General features: G+C 37.9%; 1 long non-coding RNA gene across 1 annotated transcript in view; it reads left to right on the top strand.

Moving 5' to 3' along the window:
• Window positions 1-8,017: 8,017 nt before the first annotated feature.
• The window catches only part of LOC125128759 (uncharacterized), a 54,352-nt gene continuing 40,786 nt past the window's right edge, over window positions 8,018-21,583 (top strand). Inside the window, exons 1-2 of the long non-coding RNA XR_007135307.1 lie at window positions 8,018-8,154; window positions 9,633-9,715. This is a non-coding gene — a long non-coding RNA (uncharacterized LOC125128759). The remainder of the gene's footprint in view (window positions 8,155-9,632; window positions 9,716-21,583) is intronic.

Raw genomic sequence — 21,583 nt, forward strand, 5'->3', positions numbered from 1 at the left:
ACACCTACTATTCCTTAATTTTTCTCTTTTCCTGTGCTATCAGTTGATCGCCTTTCTTGACCCATTCCCCCTTGTGCTGTTGGTTTTCCTCAAATGCTTAGTGACCCTGAACTGTCTCTTCATACTTGTTAACAAAGGCCTGGGTTTGTCAATATAATTTATTAGTCCTTGTTTCTCTCTTGTTACACAGAAGGTCTCCCTTATCCTATCCTCTGAATGGGAGGGCTGATATAAGCTCTATGAACTTCAGAATTCATGGATGCAGAGCCATGGGCAGGCAGATTGCACCCCTCCTCCTATCTTCCTATATGTCAAAACAAGTGGAAAGGGCTGACTGATGCCCCCCTGCCCGAAGTAGATGTCCACCTTCGAGGCAGAGGCTTGAATTTAGATTCAACATGATTTCAAGAAAATAACTATTGACTATGTATTGTAAGGCTGAAAAGAAAAAGAACTGTACAGAAATATGATACCCTAGTTAGTAGGGCTTTTTAATAGGAATATGAGTTAAACTGAGTATGGTTTTAACAAAATAAGTATTGAACTATGTATTGTACTAAATCCAAAAAAATAACTATGCACAAATATTACACTCTAGTTAGTAGGCTCATTTTTCACAGGGTTATGGTTGGCAATTTTGAACCTACTTATGTGTATTCTGGGATTGAGCAAATAAGTTAATATATCATACATAATGAGAACCATGTTTACTGCTGGAGAAAAGAATTATAAACAAGGAAAGGAAAAAGGCTAGCATGAATCCTGTAGTATTGGACTGGATATAGCAGTATAAACTCATGATTTGTAAATACCAATATATAGATAGATATAGAAATAGATTTAATTCTGTCTACTGAGACAGACTAATACCAATGAAAGGCTCTTGATCTCTAAATGTCATTCTCCAAACCTTAGAGAGATGGTTGATTCAAGGAGCTGAGCAGGAAGGTATAAGATGTGACTGGAATAGCTTATGGAGTGAAAAAGTAAGAAAGTGCTCAAAAAATGACAGAGAAATTTAAAAATTCACAGAAGCCAAATTGATGGGGCCTGCTATGGCCAAATCTGGGACAGTTTGAGGACTGAATACACAAGGGTGGAATCGATTGTAATTCATAAAATAAAGTAAAAATCCACAAGTACCTAGTGATAGAAATAAATAATGGAATAAATAAGGAGGGTAAATAAAAGTCTTCTATATAGTGGCATTCCAACTAATAAACATAGAAAGGATAAAGGAAATAGAAAAATCACCATGGAGTTCCCGTCGTGGCGCAGTGGTGAACGAATCTGACTGGGAACCATGAGGTTGCAGGTTCGATCCCTGGCCTTGCTCAGTGGGTCGAGGATCGGGCGTTGCCGTGAGCTGCGGTGTAGGTTGCAGACGTGGCTCGGATCCTGTGTTGCTGTGGCTCTGGTGTAGGCCAGTGGCTACAGCTCCAATTCGACCCCTAGCCTGGGAATCTCCATATGCTGCGAGAGCGGCCCTGGAAAAGGCAAAAGGACAAAAAAAAAAAAGAAAGAAAGAAAGAAAGAAAAATCACCATGTGGAAGATATCATAGCAATGATTATTTTAGACTAGATCTTCTGTAAATGCTAAAAAGCTAGTGAACACATGACAAACAAAGATAGTAATACAGTCTTGAATTATTTCCCAGCAAGGTATTGATTAATTATAAAGAGAAAATTGTTATTATGCAGTGGAAAAACGTGGCAGTCACCACCTTAACAAAGTGATCAAAGTCAACATTTTGGAAACAAATCCACATCATTTGCCTCCAGATTCAATGCACTGAGAAAGACATAATACCGTTTGTGCACTATTCTTGCCAAAAATGCATAGAGTAAATTTAATCATGAGGGAGTAGCTGAAAAATCAGACTGAGGTATATCTATGAAAAGAACTGGACAATTCCCCTCGAAAGTGTCAAGATCATAAAGGAAGAGGAAAGACTGAGGAACTGTCACATATTGGAGAGACTAAGGAGCCATGTGAACTAAATGCACTGTGTGATCCTAGATAGAACCTTGGACTAGGAAAATGGAAATTACTGAGAATATTGGTGAAATTTGCATAAGGTCTGTACATTAGTACTACCTAGAGTATTGTACCTGATAATTCCCTGGTTTGGGCCATTGTTACAGTACTATATAAGAGGATGACATTTGCGGAATTTTAGTGGTTTGTGGAACTTCTTGGTACCACTTTTGCAATGTTCTATTATTCCAATGTAGTTTCAAAATGAAAACACAAATTAAAAATAAATCATTGATGGATAAATAAGCTGCAGAACATCCAGACAATGAAATAGTTCTTATTGTTAAAAAGAAATGGGTTATCAAGCCATAAAAAGACATGGAAGAATCTAAAATGCATATAACTAAGTCGAAGAAGCCAATTTGAAAAGGCTATATACTATATGATTCCAACTACGTGACATTCTGGAATAGACAAAACTATGGAGTCAGTAAAAAGATCAGTGGTTGCCAGGCTTAGAGGAGAAGGAGGGATAAATAGGCAAAGTGTAGAGTATTTTTAAAGCAGTGAAACCATTCTATATAATTCAATAATAGTGAGTACCTATCATCACACATTTGTCAAAACCCATAAAATATAATACTAATACTAAGAGTAATCCCTAGTGCAAACCGTGGACTTTAGGAGATTATATATGTCAGTGCAGGTGTATCTATTATAACTGATGTTCCACTTTGGTAGGGGATGTTGATAACGGGAGAGTTTGTACATGTGTGAGGGCAAATGGTATGTAGAAAATCTCTGTACTTCCTGATCAATTTTGCTGTGAACCTAAAACTTTTCTAAAACATCAATTCTGTCAAAAACAAAATAAGATGAAAAAATAACTTATCGATGGATGTTAAAACTAGTGGGTGAGAGTTTAATGAGAAACAGCATATTTACATAGTCTGAAATAATCTACCACAAATTTATTTATTAATTACAAGGGAAGTATTAGATCTTTACGGTGTAGAAACCTGGCAAACACCACCATGGTGCAAGGATCAAAGTTAACATCATTGTTAACATAATATTGATAAAAACTGACATCAGGAGTTCCCGTTGTGGCGCAGTGGTTAACGAATCCGACTAGGAACCATGAGGTTGCGGGTTCGGTCCCTGCCCTTGCTCAGTGGGTTAATGATCCGGCGTTGCCGTGAGCTGTGGTGTAGGCTGCAGACGCGGCTCGGATCCCGCGTGGCTGTGGCTCTGGCGTAGGCCGGTGGCTACAGCTCCGATTCAACCCCTAGCCTGGGAACCTCCATATGCCGCGGGAGCGGCCCAAGAAATAGCAACAACAACAACAACAACAACAAAGACAAAAGACAAAAAAAAAAACTGACATCATGTGGCTCCTACTTGATGTACCAAGGACATAGCATCACTTCTCTGCTATTCCAGCCACATATGCAAAACCTGAATCCAATCATGAAGAAACATCAGATATCTGCAAATCAAAGAACATTCTACAAAATACCTAGCCTCTTTAAAAGTATTAATTTGCTCCTAAGAATTAATACAAACCACTATTATCTCTGCCCCAAGTGAGAATAACCTCTGTGATGGTTTTCTACTTTACCAAGCTATCTAAGAGCAAACTGTGTTTCTCCACATTTCTTTCTCTATCTTTTTCTAGGTTAAGGTTGTCCACCAGAAAAATAAGTAAAGTTTGGAAAGCAGAAGGAAATCAACAGTCATTATGCCTGAAGAGTTGGTGTAAAGATTTTGGTGCTGGTGCATCTTGTGGCTAGTCTTCTAGACTTTCAGGATATTTGAACCTGTCCAAAATGTCCATAATACATTTGGTCCATGCCAAAAGATTCTCAACTTTTGGTACTGTCCAAAACCATTTGGCATAGACAAAATATCCTCATGAACATTTTGAGTAGAACCAAATTTCAAGGGCCATTTGGCATGGACCAAATGTGTTATGGACATTTTTGACAGGACCAAATGCTTGCTTGTTTGCTAACCAACTGCTGGCTTGCCTTGTTGGTGGGAAGCAGCAACCAGACTGACAGATCTTCCAGCCTCTTCCAGATCTCTTCCTTTATCATCTCCAGGTTCTGAGCCAAGTGTGTGTGCAGCTACCTGGGGGAAGGCACCAGCTTCTACTACAGGTCACTCAATTTTGAGAGACGGTGATAAAAGGGCATAAGTTCTAATTTGACCTCAGTATCCCAGCTTTTCATCCAGATTGTCAGCCCTAGTGACCTAAGTGACATTAGAACACAATCAGATGCAGAGAAAACAGCCTTCCTTTGACTTCCATACCAGCTCCTACAATTGTGTAAGATCTAATCCTTATTCTGATTGAACTATAACCTATATACCCTCCTAATTAGTCCTTCCTTTCTCCTGTCCCCCTCCAATACATACTCACACACCATAGAAGAGTGATTTTTACAAAATATAAAGTTGATCATGTCAACCTCCCCTTTTTAAAATTGTCCGAGACCGCCCATTCTTCCCAGGATAAAGACAGCCACCCCTAATCCTGCCTGCAAGTTGCTAGAAGCTCTGGTCCCTATATTTCTTTTCTTGGGGTCCTTCTTGTGCTCTCTTCTCCAAACATATTTGCCTTCTTTGGTCCACAGTTCTTGTCTTGCTCCCATAAAACATAGGACATTTGTATATGCTGCTCCCTCAGCCTAGAACTCTCTTGGCTCCTCTCTTCAAGTAATTAATTTCTTCTCATCTCTCAGATTTTAGCTTATTCTGATCAAATCCTGAGAATTTATAGCATCAAGCCATTCTTCATGTTACTTGTCACATAAAGTACAAAAATCAAATTTTACCTTGACTGCTTAAATAATATCTGTCTCCTCTACCAGACTCTAAGTTGTATGAAGGCAGAGTCTGTGTGTGGTTTGGTTCACCATTATATCCCTAGAGCCTAACACAGATTCTGGAACGTAATAGGCAAATAATAAAGGTTTGTTGAATGGATGAATAAATGACTGATATTGTTTCCAAGTCTTTATAATGTATATTTTTTTGTTTAGCAACTTTGAATGGAATTCCATGACCTTTAATCAAAATAGTCTTCAATGAAATAACCATCTCACCAAAGCATGTCATATTTATCTATAAAATAAAAGCAATAATCGTCAACCTGCCAATTTTTCTGAGCTGTTGTTAGAATGAAATTAATTGAAATAATTGATCCAAATGGAAATCCATCAATAAGTTTTGGTCATCCCTGTCCAGGCCTGCTCTACTCTGTCCCACTTGGATGTTATAGATCCTGGCTGCACATGCCCAGAGACTAAACCCGCATAGAAAGATCTGCAACTGCACATGTGGATACTCATTGTCATATAGTTTAGGATAATGGTACAAATTGACACTAGTGGCTTAGTTGGGAATTTTACCTATATCCAAGAGAAGAGATTCAAAGTATGCCTTGCTAAGTGGCCCAGAAGGCGGCCTGCTTAAGTTTCAGAGTTTCATAGTCATTAGCTATATAAGAAGCTGTATGAGCCCCTGTTGGAATGCAGAATATCATTTCTGCTCACTGAGAATCTCACCAGGGAGAAATGGGGAGACGATAAATTCACCAAACATGGTGCAGCCTTATGACCTCTGGTAACACTTGCTAAAAATACCCAGTGACTCATGGGCATAAATGTAGTTTCTCTTAGGGAATATATGTTGAAGAGGGTTCCTTTAAACCAAACCTCCAATTCGAATGGTGGCTGTGCTTCAAAAGTCACAAATGTTTAAGATAGGATGGGCACCAAAGATCTCTTTCTCATCACTGTCACCCATAAGCATCCATAAGCATTTGCCCAGACAAATCCTTGAAGGTCAGCCACAAGAAGTGTGCTTTAAATACACACACACACACACACACACACACACACACACACACACACACACCACTAAATACATTTCAATGCACTCCATTGCTTTCATAATAAGGATCAAACCCTTAATGAATTCATAAGATCATTGATGATCTGGGCCCTACTTACTTCTCTAGCCCCCTCACATTCCATGCCTATGCCATCATGAAGCTCCCTTCTTGTCTTATACATGCCCAGAGCGCTCTCTCTCTCTCTCTCTCTCTCTCTCACACACACACACACACACACACACACACACACATCCTCTCTCTTCAGCCACATGGACTTCATTTTGGTCTTCATACTCTTCATGCTCTGTCTGTCCATTCATATGGCTTTTGAACATGGTGCTGCCTTTTATTTATTTATTTATGTTATTTGGAAATGCTCTTCCTTCCTTTTCCATCTGGTTACCTCCTCACCTTTTAGATCTCAGTGGAAGCCTCTCCCCTTTAAGAAAGGATTCCTTGGAATTCCCATTGTGGCGCAGCAGAAACGAATCTGACTAGGAACCACGAGGTTGCAGGTTTGATCCCTGGCCTCATTCAGTGGGTTAATGATCTGGTGTTGCCGTGAGCTGTGGTGTAGGTTGCAGATGCTGCTCAGGTCTGGTGTTGCTGTGGCTGTGGTGTAGGCCGGCAGCAACAGCTCCGGATGGACCCCCTAGCCTGGGAACCTCCATATGCCGCAGGTGTGCCCCTAAAAAGGACAAAAAAGACGAAAAAAGAAAGAAAGAAAGGGAGTTCCTGTCATGGCGCAGTGGTTAATGAATCCGACTAGGAACCATGAGGTTGCAGGTTCGATTCCGGCCCTTGCTCAGTGGGTTAACGATCTGGCATTGCCATGAGCTGTGGTGTAGGTTGCAGACGCAGCTCGGATCCTGCATTGCTGTGGCTCTGGCGTAGGCCGGTGGCTACAGCTCCGATTTGACCCCTAGCCTCCATATGCCGCAGGAGCGGCCCTAGAAAAGGCAGAAAGACAAAAATAAATAAATAAATAAATAAAAGAGAGAAAGAAAGCCTTCCTTCACCTATTGACAAGGTTAAATACCTTGGCCATAAACTTTCTTATGCCGGTGTGTCTCTCCTGATTTTCAATTCACTTGTGGGTATTCAGCTCGATGGATGTTTAACTTCAGTCACTGGAGTGAGGCTAGGGGACTTGCTAGGTGTTGTTCACTATTGCGTGTGTAGTCATTAGCACAGTACCTGCCTCTAGTAAAGATTCAATAAATATTTGTGGGTGGAATCAGTGGATATTAAGCCATGTTTTACACAAAATTTGATTAATGGCTCTATGAATATTGATGTGTTTAAATTTCCCTTCTTCTGCAGAATCATGAGTAATATAAAAAGACTAATTTGCCCTCTTCACAGGATCCATGTCTCTGGCTTACAAATGTACCTTGACCACTTCCCTTACATTCTCCTCAAGAAAACAAGAGTCCTGATACTGAGGAGAACTGCACCATGAATCAGCAAATTGATGGTCATTAACATAGAACTTATTATTTGTTAGACAATGTTATTTTTTTTATGAGGCTATCAGAGTAAGCTGCAGGAAGGCTGCCAGCGTGTTTCTGAAGTGATTTTTTCCAATCTATTTCTATCAGCTTCATGCAGTTCTGCACCTATTAACACATCCCTTTGAGATTCAGTTTCACTCTAAACTCCATCAGTTCTAATCCACATGAATCAAATTAAGCACCAAGAAATTTTATCAAAATATTCCAATTAATTTTAACTAATTTCATTCACTTTGACAATTCCAAACACTGAAATTAATGTCCTTCTCGCCAGAGCATACATGAACTGATTTTTCTTCCATCAGATCCTTTACCTTTTACTCCTATACAAAGTATCTCCAAACATGTTTACTAACACATCATTATAACTTCTACAAAATCTTCTCAATTCCTAATAATTTGAAGGGATCAGTGTGTTGTTATGACCTGGTCAATCCCCTTTCCCTTAATAGCCATGACCTCTCTGAAGTCAACAGTAGAACAGAGAAGCCAGAGTGACCTCAGGGAACTTTATGGACATATAATTTCCCTGATCGGGTCCCTCAAGCCTGGGTTAGTATAGTTTATACAGCCTTTCTCCTGCGTTCATACCTTCTTCTATCTTCTCCCATTTCAGCCTAAACCTGTGTGTGCTATAGTAAAAACCTGCATTCCATGAGGCAAAGCTTGAGTGGATAATGGACATCTTTCATATTCTCCGGCTCAATGAATTGAAGCAGTCTCATCTTTTGAATCCCTCTACCCCCAAAGAAGAAGCCAGGTACTCACACTTCCTGCCTTCCCTGTGGCAGAGTTATTGGCATAATCCAGGCAAGCAACTAACCTATAGTGGTTAGGCTGCAAGGGTTATAGTAAATCTGATCAATGGTCTCGATCCACTACTAGGAATATGGGCTCAAGAGTTCCATTTCATTCTTAGGAAATCTAGATAGTTAGAAAATTCTTCTTTAAGCAGTTGGACAAGGTATCAAGACTGTTGAAAGTATCCATGTTCCGGAGTTCCCGTCGTGGCGCAGTGGTTAACGAATCCGACTAGGAACCATGAGGTTGCGGGTTCGGTCCCTGCCCTTGCTCAGTGGGTTAACGATCCGGCGTTGCCTTGAGCTGTGGTGTAGATTGCAGACGCGGCTTGGATCCCGCGTGGCTGTGGCTCTGGCGTAGGCCGGTGGCTACAGCTCTGATTCGACCCCTAGCGTGGGAACCTCCATATGCCGCGGGAGCAGCCCAAGAAATAGCAACAACAACAACAAAAAAGACAAAAAGACAAAAAAAAAAAAGAAAGTATCCATGTTCCTTGGTCAGAAATTTCATTCTAAAGAATTCATCTTAAGGAAATATTTTAACAAAAAAGAAAAAAATGAGGGAGTTCCCATTGTGCCTTGGCTGTAACGAGCCCGACTAGTATCCATGAAGGTGTGGGTTCAATCCCTGGCCTCGCTCAGTGGGTTAAGGATCCAGCATTGCTGTGGGCTGTGGTGTAAGGTCACAGACATGGCTCAGATCCTGCATTGGCATGGCTGTGGCTGTGGGTGCAGTGTAGGCCAGCAGCTGCCACTCTAATATGACTCCTCAGGTGTGGCCATAAAAAGACAAAAATAATAATAATAATTTGAAAAAATGAAAAATGAAAATGTAGAGAGTTATTTGTTGTGACATTAATTATGAGAAAAAAAAAATCCTTAAAATCTGGTCATAGAAAGATAGTAAAGAAAATTGTGGGGAGTACCCGTAGTGGCTCAGTGGTTAACGAATCCGACTAGGAACCATGAGGTGGCAGGTTTGATCCTTGGCCTTGCTCAGTGGGGTTAAGGATCTGGCGTTGCCCTGAGCTGTGGTGTAGATCGCAGACGTGGCTTGGATCCCATGTTGCTGTGGCTCTGGTGTAGGCCGGCGGCTGGAGCTCTGGTTAGACCCCAGCCTGGGAACCTCCACATGCTGAGAGCAGCCCTAGAAAAGGCAAAAAGACAAAAAAAAGAAAAGAAAATTGTGGTACTATATCTCAGTGGAGTTTTGCAGCCACTAAGAATTAAAATTATTTAGAAACAATTCATCATAGAAAATGTTAGTGACAGACTCTAAAGCAAATAAAGATGACTATGAAAAGGTATGTCAGCTTGCATATTCACTTTCTTAAAATTGGACTATATGTAAATAAGTCTTGGAAAGGAACATGGTGGGGGAGTAATGAAAAGGTGTTGAGGATAGGATGTTTAAAAACATTTTCAATAAACTTTACAGGCTGCTGGTTTTGATTTGGGCTCTGAGAGATTTCGTGTTCACCTGACAATGGGTCCAGACCAAGGAAACCAAATTGCTCTCTGGTAAGTAAAACATAAATTTGCCCAATAAATTCAACTGTAACCCTAAATGAATCAGAAGGAATTGCTCTTTTTGGACTTCATAAGAGCCCAAGGCCAAGGATGGAAAGGTACAAATATAACTCTGGAATCAAATCCAGAAGCTTATGTCATTTTAATGTCTTGGAACAAAGAATACACTCTTCTAACACTTTTCTCTTCCCCTTCTGTAGTCCCTGCTCCTCAATGGAGCAAAAAATACCTCCAAGAAAGGATTATCATTTGTTCTTGCAGCCTTGCTATGCACACACCAAGGAGCAGCCCATCCTTATAATACTATCAGTCTACTCCCAAGAATTCAGCTCACTAGATAACCCCTTCTCATTCATCAATGGTGCACGACTGACTCTAAAATGGTGTAACTAGAATTTCAAAGAGAAGAAGTCATTAAGGTCTGTTGAATGTCTTACCCTATGAAAATCTAAATGTAAGATCTCCTATGGACAACCAGCTCCCCAACTAAGAAATGACAGAAAATAGAGGATAAAATGAAAGAAATTTGAGGCAAGAGCATATTACCAAGGATGATTTCAAACAGAATTGGGATGCTCTTAAAATCAAGAAGGGTCTTGATGAGAGTTAGTTCTACCACCATTGTTCTCCCAACTCCAAATGGCTTTATTATTTATATGCCCTTCCCCTCTTTAAGCTCATGATAATAAGCAAAGCGAGTATCTGTCAATTTATGTGGTGCTCAGAAGTAGAAACCATGTTCTTTGAATTCAGGGGATTTCTTATTTCATGAGCATGAACGATTCACACCAGTATCAATTACAGAACAAACCAAGATATATGTAATGAAGTGCCAAACTTAATGGTCAAGTTACATGGTATAAGGGACAGAACTTCCTTTGGAATCATAGATTGGCTTTAAATTCCAGTTCCACCCTTACTAAGTGACCTTGGGTGAGTCATTTTAATGTCTTTGAGCTTCTGTTTCTTTTTCTGTAAAATGGAAATAATCACAGCAATAATCAGGCCTCATATGTGTGAGAAAGAGTTGCCTAATGAAGTGAGGTTCAGGTTTCAGAAAAATGTGTAGAAAGGATGTCTTTAGTATTGAATTTCAGGCAAAGACAGTAGAGCACAATTTGAAAAGTAGATGGCATAGCCAATATTTTGTAATAACTGTAAATGGAAAGTAACCCTTAAACTTGTAAAGTAAGTGGCATATCCTGTGGGTCAAATTAAAATATATAATATATAATAGATGGAAATATATATATATAAATATATACATATATTTATTTATGTGTATATATATATATATAATGGCATAGGGGTACAAGAATTGATGAAGGGAGCATGCCTGTGTCCTTTGTCACCACTAAGAAATAGGCAATATTAAGCATTTTGGAAGAAGTTCTGAGTTGGTATTTACTCCCCTGGGGTGAGTATAGACTAAAATAACTTACCTGTAGACGCAACCTAGTGTCGTAGAATCAGGGAAATCCTTGCTCTCCTGAATAAATGCTATGACCCCTCGGTACATGGATGACATGTAAAAAACTACCCTGTGAAAAACCTCATTTAAAAATTGAATACTGGAGTTCCCATTGTGGCTCTGCAGAAATGAATCTGACTAGGAACCATGAAGTTGCAGGTTTGATCCCTGGCCTTGCTCTGTGGGCTAAGGATCCGGCGTTGCTGTGAGCTGTGGTGTAGGTCACAAATGCAGCTCAGATGTGGTGTTGCTGTGGCTGTGGTGTAGGCTGGCAGCTGTAGCTCTGATTAGACCCCTAGCCTGGGAACCTCCATATGCCATGGTGCGGCCCTAAAACGACAAAAGACCAAAAAAAATTTGAATGTTTATTAAAAAAAAGAGCCACCATCCTTAAAATACAATGTCTACTGTATAAAAAAGAAGAAAGAATAAAAATAACCTAAATGGCAAAAACACTCACCAGGAAAACATGAAAATTATAATGACAGGTGAAAATTGTAATCAAAATTAGCACCACAAAAATTAATTAAACAGTTGCCTCTTTAAACAGTGGGTATAAAAGTTTGGTGTGATGCAAGATGAATAAGTTTTAAAGATCTGCTATACAACATTGAGACTATATTTAGCATTATTGTATTGTACCTTAAAAAATCTGTTAAGAGAGACATTTCATACTAACTGTTCTTACCACAATGAAATAAAAATAAAATTTGAACACACTTTCAAAACAGAGAAAAAAATTGTTCAAAAATGCTGTAGCCATACATATGCTTTAGCGCATTAAAAAAAAAAAAACATGAGCCATCAGTAGAACTTGGGGAAAAAATAGTAGGGAAAATAATCATGAGTGAAGATCACACTAGAAGGTTTAAAAAGACAATTAACGTTACCAAAAACAGAGTAAGGCCCAAGAGAACAGGACAAAGAAAGGTAGATGAATGAAATGATACTGACTAGGGATCTAGAGGAAAGAAAATGATAGCTTAGAAAACAGATAAGAACTAGCAGCCTTGAATTCAAGAAAAAAAATAAAATAAAAAATAGAATAAAATTCAGAAATAAAGAAAACTTCAATATGCGCATTGAAAGCATGCCCCGAGAAAACTTTACAAAATGGTAAACAGCAAAGTGTAACTTAATAAAGTTAATATGTTTCAAAAATAAAGAAACAATTCTTCAGGTAGTCTGATAAAAAGATCAAGTCATCTCTGAGGGGGGCAACTGGACTGACCAGTCTTTTCCATAGCAGTATTCAAACAAAACACTAGAATGGTGTTTATAAAACACATCCTTTAAAAAAAAAAAAAAAAGCAACACCGAGTAGTTATGTTGTGAGTCACGAGGGAAGTCCTAGATACTCATGTTGCAACAGAACAAAGGGTGGGGAAAAAATGTAATTGTAATGTATACATGTAAGGATAACTTGATCCCCTTGCTGTACAGTGGGAAAATAAAATAAAACAATTTTAAAAAAAGCAAGATACAAGAATTTTATACTTGAACAGTCAAAACAGTTCAAGTACAATGGCAAAACAAGTATTTTCAAACGCGAAACTATGTGGCAAATAGTGTCCGTGCACCTTCTTGAAGAATTTCTAATAGGATAAGATTCAGCCAACTAAGAGATCATCAAAAAACTCTAGCAAATAAACTGGTAGTGAGCAGTGAGTTCCTTTAGAAATAGTTGTATGAATAACTAAAACAATTGTGAAAATTATGGCTGTTAAAATAAGCTAAGATAATCATGACTCTGTATAAACTATATAAGTAGCAAAAGTTTGGAAGGGATAAAAATATGGGGAAGTAACATAAGTATGCTGAGTTCCTCATATTACTTAGCTGAGTTTTTAATAATAATAATAAAAATATTTTTAACACCTGACCAGGAGTCATGATAAAACAGTTTAAAATACTTAGGAATACACTTAATGAGGAATTTGTAAGATCTATATTAAGAAACTTTAAAATATTCCAAAAAGATAAATACACACACACAAAAACTTAAATCAGGGAAATAAATAATGTATTCTTAGATATAAAGGCACAATGTGATAAATACGTTAATTATCCTCAACCTAATGTATAAATATAATGCACTCCAGATAAAAACTTATAAATTTGATGTTACCATAAATTTCAAATAGGCCCTCTGGTTCTAAAGTCTATATGTGAAGACAAATTCTCAGTATATTCTGAAAATGAAGAGTAATGAGGTAGGAATTACTCTAATTAGACACTGAAATATTTTATAAAGAATGCAAAAATTAAAATAGCATTATATTGTCACATAAATTGTTAAAACATTAGAACAAACTGGGAAATGGAAGAAATATATATTAAACCCTGATCTATAAGTGATACAGGTGGCTTTACATATAAGTTGGGAAATACGGATATTCAATCAGTGTTGTCAGTATAACTGGATAGCCATATGAGGGAAAAAATATTGTAATGAGTCCTACTTCATTCTTTTCAATAAAGTAGATTCCAAATAGAGAAACTATTGAAGTGATGTAAAATCAGAAAAATTCTAGAGGAAAATAATTTTTGAAATTTTAGAAGTCATTTTTCAAAATAATTTCTGCACAGTAAGTATCTTTCGAAGTATAACATAAATTCCAGAGACCCTAAAGAGAAAAAAATCTGTAATTTTTATTAATATATATTTTTTAATGCATGATGAACAGGAAGCTCACAGAAAATAAAATACAACTGGTTCTTAACCATATAAAAAGATATACAGTACCATTGTAATGGGATATGCAAATAAAACCTATAAGGAGATAACAATTCCTAAATATCAATTGGCAAAACAACAACAGCAACAACAACAACAAAACTGGAAAAACCCCAATAACACAATGGTTTGATAAGTGCATTTGTGGTAGGAGGAGTACAAGTTCATATATATTCAATGAAAAGCAACTTAGAAAAATCTATTAATAAAAAAATGTACACCCAGCATTCCACTCTTTGGAATTTATCCTACAGATATTTTTGCACTTTACAAAAATGATATATGTATACTGCAGAATTATCTGTAGAAACAAAAGTTACGCAGTAGCCTAAATTTCCATCAGTAAGAATTTGTTAAGTAAATCATAGATACAGCTAATAGCAGTGAAATAATATTCAGTCAATGTAAGAATGAGAAATTTCTCTATGTACAATATGGAATAAATCTCCAAGATATATTGTTAAATAATAAAAGCATGGTGCAATGTGCACACACTAATACAGTATGATGGGTGTGTGTTTGTGTGTGCGTGTGAATATGCACTTGAAAATTCAGGCTCTCTCAGTTGAAATACATAAGAAACTAGTAACAGTGTGTGTCTCTGGAGAGAGAAAATGGATGACTGGGAGACAGAAGTAGGAAAAAAAAGCTATTTTCCACCCTGCCCCCTTGATTCTGCTGAATTTTGTATTATGCTGCTAAATTTTGTATTATTTGATCAAGGAAAATGATTTCTTAAACTGTGGCCTCAGAAACTTAGGACCAGATAGAGAAAGAGTAATGGGAGATTTTGTTGATTATAAATTCACTTTTGTATTATTTGACTTCATGTGTACTATGTTAATCTTGTTTTGAAAATTCAAAAAATTAAGCATAAAAATAATTTAAAATACTCTGTTCTATTTAAAATACTCTTTCCTGCTATTCAGCTGTTTGTGCCAATTTTAGGAGTAGAAAATATGTCGCTGTAACTAAAATAGAGACAAAATGTTCAGTATTATGGGAACACAAAAGAAAGATCGGTTAATCTCTGAGGAAACTCAGAGATGGAAGGTTCAGGTTAAACTGGCCCTTAAAAAGCATTAAATTGCCAGACACCTGTGCCAATTCTTGCAGGCACAGAGTACAGCATTAGCAAAAGCATGGTGTACACAGAACCTGCCACGTTTAGGGAGCCACAGTGACCTGTGCAGCGTGAAGGTAGAAATGACATAGGAGGAATGGCTAGAAATAAGCTGAAAAGGAGCAAGAGTTGAAGAGAATATCATAAAGGGCCTTGAATGCCATGCTAAGTGATGACCTTATGTAGTACATCAGGGGATCCTAAACCCAAATGATTATCAGAATTGCCTGGGGAAATTTTATAAAAGTACAAATCCCCAGGCCTCTCTCCCCTACCAATTAAATCTGAATCTCTGATGAATAGACTTGGGAATGTGTAACTTGAAACCAAAATCTCTCTAACTCAGCCATAGAGGAGGAGAATCATCAAGATCCCACTCATGGAGTTTTTAGAGCACCATTCTGTGTGCAAGGAGAAAGGAACGGAACCATTAGGAGGTTATTAAGAATTATGGAGTTCCCTTGGTGCAGGGGTTAAGGATCCAGTGTTGTCACTGCTATGGTGTGGATTTGATCCCTGACCTGGAACTTCCCTATGCTACAGGTGTGGCCAAAAAAAAAAAAAAAAGGCATCATATGTAATCTCGTTTCTGAAACCTGTCAGGCTGCAAATTAAGATCTCTTTCCAGGGACTTAAAGTTCAGAACTCATTCCTGCCTGGACTCTGCTAAGAGGTGGGGGCAGGAATGGAACTGGGGGGAAAGTAGGAAGAGGAATGTCTGCTGTTGAATCTACTACTCTTTCCTGCGCCTCCCTCCCAGCACCCTCATTTTGTTCATGTTGTGAATATATAGTCAGAAAGAACACAGAAGACACAAGGGCAATGAAGCACATTCATTAAGGTTTTTTCATAGAAGCAGAGACTCTGCCTCTTTTTTTATTAAAAACAGCAGTGACCACACTCATAACCAGTCCATGTTCACGGGCAGCAGATTTTGTGTGACCTTTGGAAATGCTGATTCAGTTGTTGCCATCAAGTCCTAAGCTAATGTTAATTATACAAATGTTGCTCACCAGACACTGGTGCTCATGAATTACTCCAGAGTCCTTCTTCCAGTAAAAATGTTGCTCTATTGATTCAACATATATCTGTTGAGCACAGAGATATGAAGACACATTAGACACGGGTCCTACCATGAAGGATCTAACTATTCCCTAGTTATCAGTAGGTCTGCTGCAATGTCTTCATCCTGCCCAGGGTCATTTAGGTCCTAGCAGAGAAGAGTCACCATGAAGTAGTAACATCCCAAAGAGTGGGTCTTTAGTGTAATAATCCTAGCAAACTTCAGTCTCGAGCTGAACATAGAGAATATTAAATTTGAAATGAACCCTCAATATCATTTCATCCAACCACTTCAACTTATAGATAACAAAATTAAGGTGAAGAACAGTGCACTGATTTGTTCGAAGTTATATAGGAAGTGAAGGACAAAACTCAGGAAGTCAGATGTCCTGATTTCTACTCTGAACCTTATAGGCTAAGTGATTATAATTTCGAGTAACTATGCCTAACTAATCGTCTTAAGTAGATATGACTGGGAGTAGGCATTAAATTCACCTCATCTCTCAAGAAAGGTGAGGAAATTAGAGAGCTTTTAAGTTACTGGGACAAGGAATCTATCAACCCACAGCAGCAAGATTACATGACTCAAGTTAATTTGTATGCCTGATTTTTGCGGTAGTTATTGAGTGTTTATGATCAATGATAAATAAAGCAGATAGATTCTCAGTTTTCTGACTTGACTACCCCAATTATCCCACCCAAGACGTGGTGAGTGTGACAAATTCATGCTTTATTTTCATCTACACTAGCTCCAGACTTACAGTCTGGCCTTCTTCCTTTCTCAAGTTTAGCTCTCAAGGCATAAAGCAGAGATGACAAATACACAGTATACTTGCTATTTCTGTCCTGTTCTCTATCCTTGGCAGACATCACTAATCAATCACAGTGCTCTTTCCATTGTATTGTAAAGAGACATTAGAATCCCTCCCCACACAGCTCTTGACCAGCACTGTCAATCTAAGATGACATATGATTGTAAGGTACATGAATTTTGCTTGTTTTCTCCCTAGATAATCTCAGTCTGAATCAAAACCTAAAATAGAATTGCTTAAAGAATAGAAGAAGAGAAGCAAAAAAAAAAAAAAGAGTTCTAATGGGTAACAAACAGACAAAACCAAAACAGACAGAATCAATTCAAATGCTTCAATCGATGTTTACTGAGTGCCAGCACCATACTGGATATGAGATAAACTGACATGAATAAACATAATTTTAATCTTCAAAAGTTTCCACATCAGATGGGAAAGATTTCAGATAAAAAGATAATTTTTAAGCAATATAGTAATGATAGTTATAACTGGATAAACTCCATGTCTTTAGGTAGGGATCATGACTGTGTTTTTCAGTATTGAATACCCAGCACCCACCATCACATCTGGAATGTAGTCATATTTGTTAGTTGACCAAGACAGAAGTCAAACTTAATTTTTCTGAAATAAATGGACAGAGACCTTAAGGGAAAATCAAAGTTTTCCTGAATCTTGAGAAATCAGTGAGAATTTTCCAGATGAAAAGGCACACATAGAAAGAGGAACTCCTATATATATATAACTTTACTCCAAAATTATGATGAAAATAAAATAAACCATTTGTCCCTCATTTGTTCATAGATAAAAATTACCCACACCCCCAAATGACTTAAAAGAGTGCTTAATGAATATATAATAAAATGAAAGGCATAACTATGTTTTCATCAAAGCTGTTGTAATCCATCTTTATTTTCTATAGATATTCTAGAAACCCCAAATTCAGCAGTGCTCACAGATTCCACCTGGGTATATGCTCTCAGGGTGATCATTTATCTGTTTGGATTTGTGTGTGTGTGTATGTGTGTGGAACACTAAGATCAATTAGAGTGACATGTCATTGCCTGGCCTGCTTTTGCCAGTGCATAACAAAGTGACAGAGAAAAAGATATGAAGGGTGATAATGTGCTACTTGTTTTTACTTCCTAAATTGAACATGTCTGTTTCTAATTGATAAACAACCAAAATTTCAAAGCATTGACTTCAAGCATAACTAAACGTCTTCCATCAGGCAGCTATTTTAGAGATCTGATTAACATTGTCTCCTCTTCAAATGTGCTTGAAAGAATTCATTCCAGAATATTTTCATGAATAATGTCTTCAATCTGCTCCATCTTTGAACTTTGATAAGTCTTAGAGCCTATGCCTTCCTCTTTTGTACTTGATTATATACTCTTTTGTTGGCACATTAATGGTAATGTGCTAAATCATGTGTCCCCAGTGAGCTTGTGGGTCTAAGGCAGAGATCAGGCCTTCTACTTCCCTATGTTACACAGAAAAGGGAGAGAGGACAAAGAGAATAAAGGACAGAATGACAGAAAGGAAAAGAGGAGAAAGAGGAAATAAGACAGAAGAATGAAATAAGCACCTCTTGGACATCCATTATGTTCTAAGCATGGTGCTATGTGTTTTCATATAGCCTATGCTACTCAATCCTTTTAAGAATATTGTAAAATAAGTACCGCTTTCACTTTTGAAGATAAGGAAAATAAAAAACAAACCGGCTACCAGCCGAATGGTAGAAGCAGAATAAAACCTCATATCCGTCCTTCATGTTTCTGTCTCCTTTTGAAGGAAGTAACCCTTTTAAAGCCCCTTCTCAGGGGACAGAGATGGGCAGCCATGTCTTAGACCAACAGACACTGACTCTTCCCCATCCCGTGGGCACTAGTGATTGAGCAGCACCTTAGCATCTGAGATATGTCTGTGTCCTATATGAAAAGATTAAGCCATTCAGATTATTTTTATTTGACTTAGAAAATAGCTGAGAGACTGAATTAGATATGAGACACAAAACTAAAAATAATAAATTAAGAAATTTCCTGTCAAGTCACAGGATAGTATATATTTATAATACATGGTAACATACAAAGGACTTATAGATGAATTACATAAATAGTTCAGACATATATTTGAGAAAAAAGCGAACAATATTATGGAAAAATGTTCAGAGTTCCCATTGTGGCTCAGCAGGTTACAAATCTGACTAGTATCCATTAGGCTGTGGATTCAATCCCCAGCCTTACTCAGTGGCTTAAGTGTCCACCATTGCCATGAGCTGTGGTGTAGGTTGCAGACACAGCTCAGATCCCATGTGGCTGTGGCTGTGGCTGTGGCATAGGCCTATAGCTGCAGCTACAAATCAACCCCTAGCCTGGGAACTTCCATATGCTGCAGGTGCAGCCTTAAAAAGCAAAAAAAGAAAAACGGTTAAAAGATCTGGACAGGTACCTCACAAAACACATATCCTGTGCAGGGTGGCTATCTAATGCATCATCTAAACCAGGACCACTTGCAGAGTGAAAGGGGGCCCTACTTCTAATTTTATCAAGGCAACAGAGTAAATCAGGACTGACCCAAGCAAACTACGAGGTATAGGTCATTCTATCCAAATAACATCAAACACAAGATAAGATGCTCAACCTCATTTGTCATTCAGGAAATGCAAATTAAAACTATGAGATACTTCCATACTCCCACTGGATCAACTGAAAAGAAAAACAATGATAATACCAACTGTCAATGAGGATATGGAGCACACAGAACTCTCTCCCACTGCTAGGGGAGTAAAAATTTGGGAAATAACTCTAGAAAACTCTTTGAAAATTGACAGAACATTGTAAACCAACTATAATGGGAAAAAAATCATTGTAAATAAATAAATAAAAATAAAAAACTCTTTGGCAGTATTTACCAAAGTAAAACATATGTATGATGCATCAGTTCAATACTCAAGTACATGTACAATGGAAATATATACATAAATGCACCAAAAATCATAAGAAAATTTGCATAGCACATTATTCATAATGGCCCAAATTAGAAACAGTCCAAATGGCTATCAATAGTAGAATGCATAAATATGGAGTAGTATATTCATATGATGGATGACCATACACTCCATAATTAAAATGAATGAACCACTGCTATACAGAACAGCATGAATAAATATGAAAGTAGTGATAAGTACTAAGAAGGTAGACTGTAGAGAGTAGATACTGTAGGCTTACATTTTTACAGTTGTCAAAACAGGCAAAACTAATCTATGGTGTTAGAAACCAGGTAACTAGTTACCTTTAGGGAAGTGTTAGTGGCTGGGCTGGGAGTTAGGGAGCTTCTGCAATGCTGGTTATGTCTCATTTCTTCATCTGGGTGTTCATAATTCAAAAATATTCACTTTGGGAAAATCCATGAGCTGTATCCTGAAAATTTGTGTAGTTTTTTATACGTATTCTCAGCTTCAATAAACAACTTAATTAGTTAAAAAAAAAAAGAGGGGAAATTTCTTGAAGCAAAAATAAGTCAGCATGCAAGCTAGAGTTATATAGGGCAAAAGTGGGAGTTTGCAGGGAAGCTATTCAGTAAAGAGAGTAGAATGGAGCAGATGTGCAGATAGAAGCCAAGAAACCATCAGAGAAAGACCATTAGTTAATGACAAAGAAACAAGTAGAACAGTCGAAACCTTGCATTGCCTCCAATCCTGGTGATTTTCCTTTTCCTAATCCCATTCATGAGTATCTTTAAATAATCACCTTTTTCTTTGAAGCTATATAAGAGGCGCTCTCTCTCTCTGTGTCTCTCTCTCTCATAAAAAGAAGCAAGACTAACTAAAATGCCAATTATGCTTTCTTTCTCATACCTCCTAAAAATGCAGTCTTAGCAGCTGAGGAGCTTATCTTCATCAAACTGTTTCTGTGATATAAATGAAATCAAAAATAAACTGAGGAGTTCCTGTCGTGGCGCAGTGGTTAACGAATCCGACTAGGAACCATGAGGTTGCGGGTTCGGTCCCTGCCCTTGCTCAGTGGGTTAACGATCTGACGTTGCCGTGAGCGGTGGTGTAGGTTACAGACGTGGCTCGGATCCCGCGTTGCTGTGGCTCTGGCGTAGGCCGGTGGCTACAGCTCTGATTCAACCCCTAGCCTGGGAACCTCCATATGCCACGGGAGCGGCCCAAGAAATAGCAACAACAACAACAACAACAATAACAACAACAAAAGACAAAAATAAAATAAAATAAAATAAACTGAGCCAAGTGGGTGATAAACCCTAATATTCTCCATGACAAGGGCTAGATGACTTCCAAAATGTATCGCAAATAGAGAAATATCATCCTGGTTCAAACCTATCATCTTTCCTAGATGTATAAACCATGAGTAGTGCTGAAATAACAGATCTTATGGTATTTCATGTTGACACATTTATTGAGCTGGATGATGTGCCAGATGCTAAGCACAGGGTGATGGATCTGAATATAAACACAACTCTTTCTTTTGGCCTCATAGGTTTTGTCTTTTGTTTAGCGCTGAATCTCCAGCACCTGGAATGGTGTCCAACACATAATAGGTGCTTGACTAATATTTATGGAATGAATCAGTGAATGAATAGGTAGAACAAATATATAATCCCGATGCAACAGTACTTGGTAGCTGCATAACAA

Source organism: Phacochoerus africanus, chromosome 6 (genome assembly GCF_016906955.1).
Source record: "Phacochoerus africanus isolate WHEZ1 chromosome 6, ROS_Pafr_v1, whole genome shotgun sequence".
NCBI classification, from domain to species: Eukaryota; Metazoa; Chordata; class Mammalia; order Artiodactyla; family Suidae; genus Phacochoerus; species Phacochoerus africanus.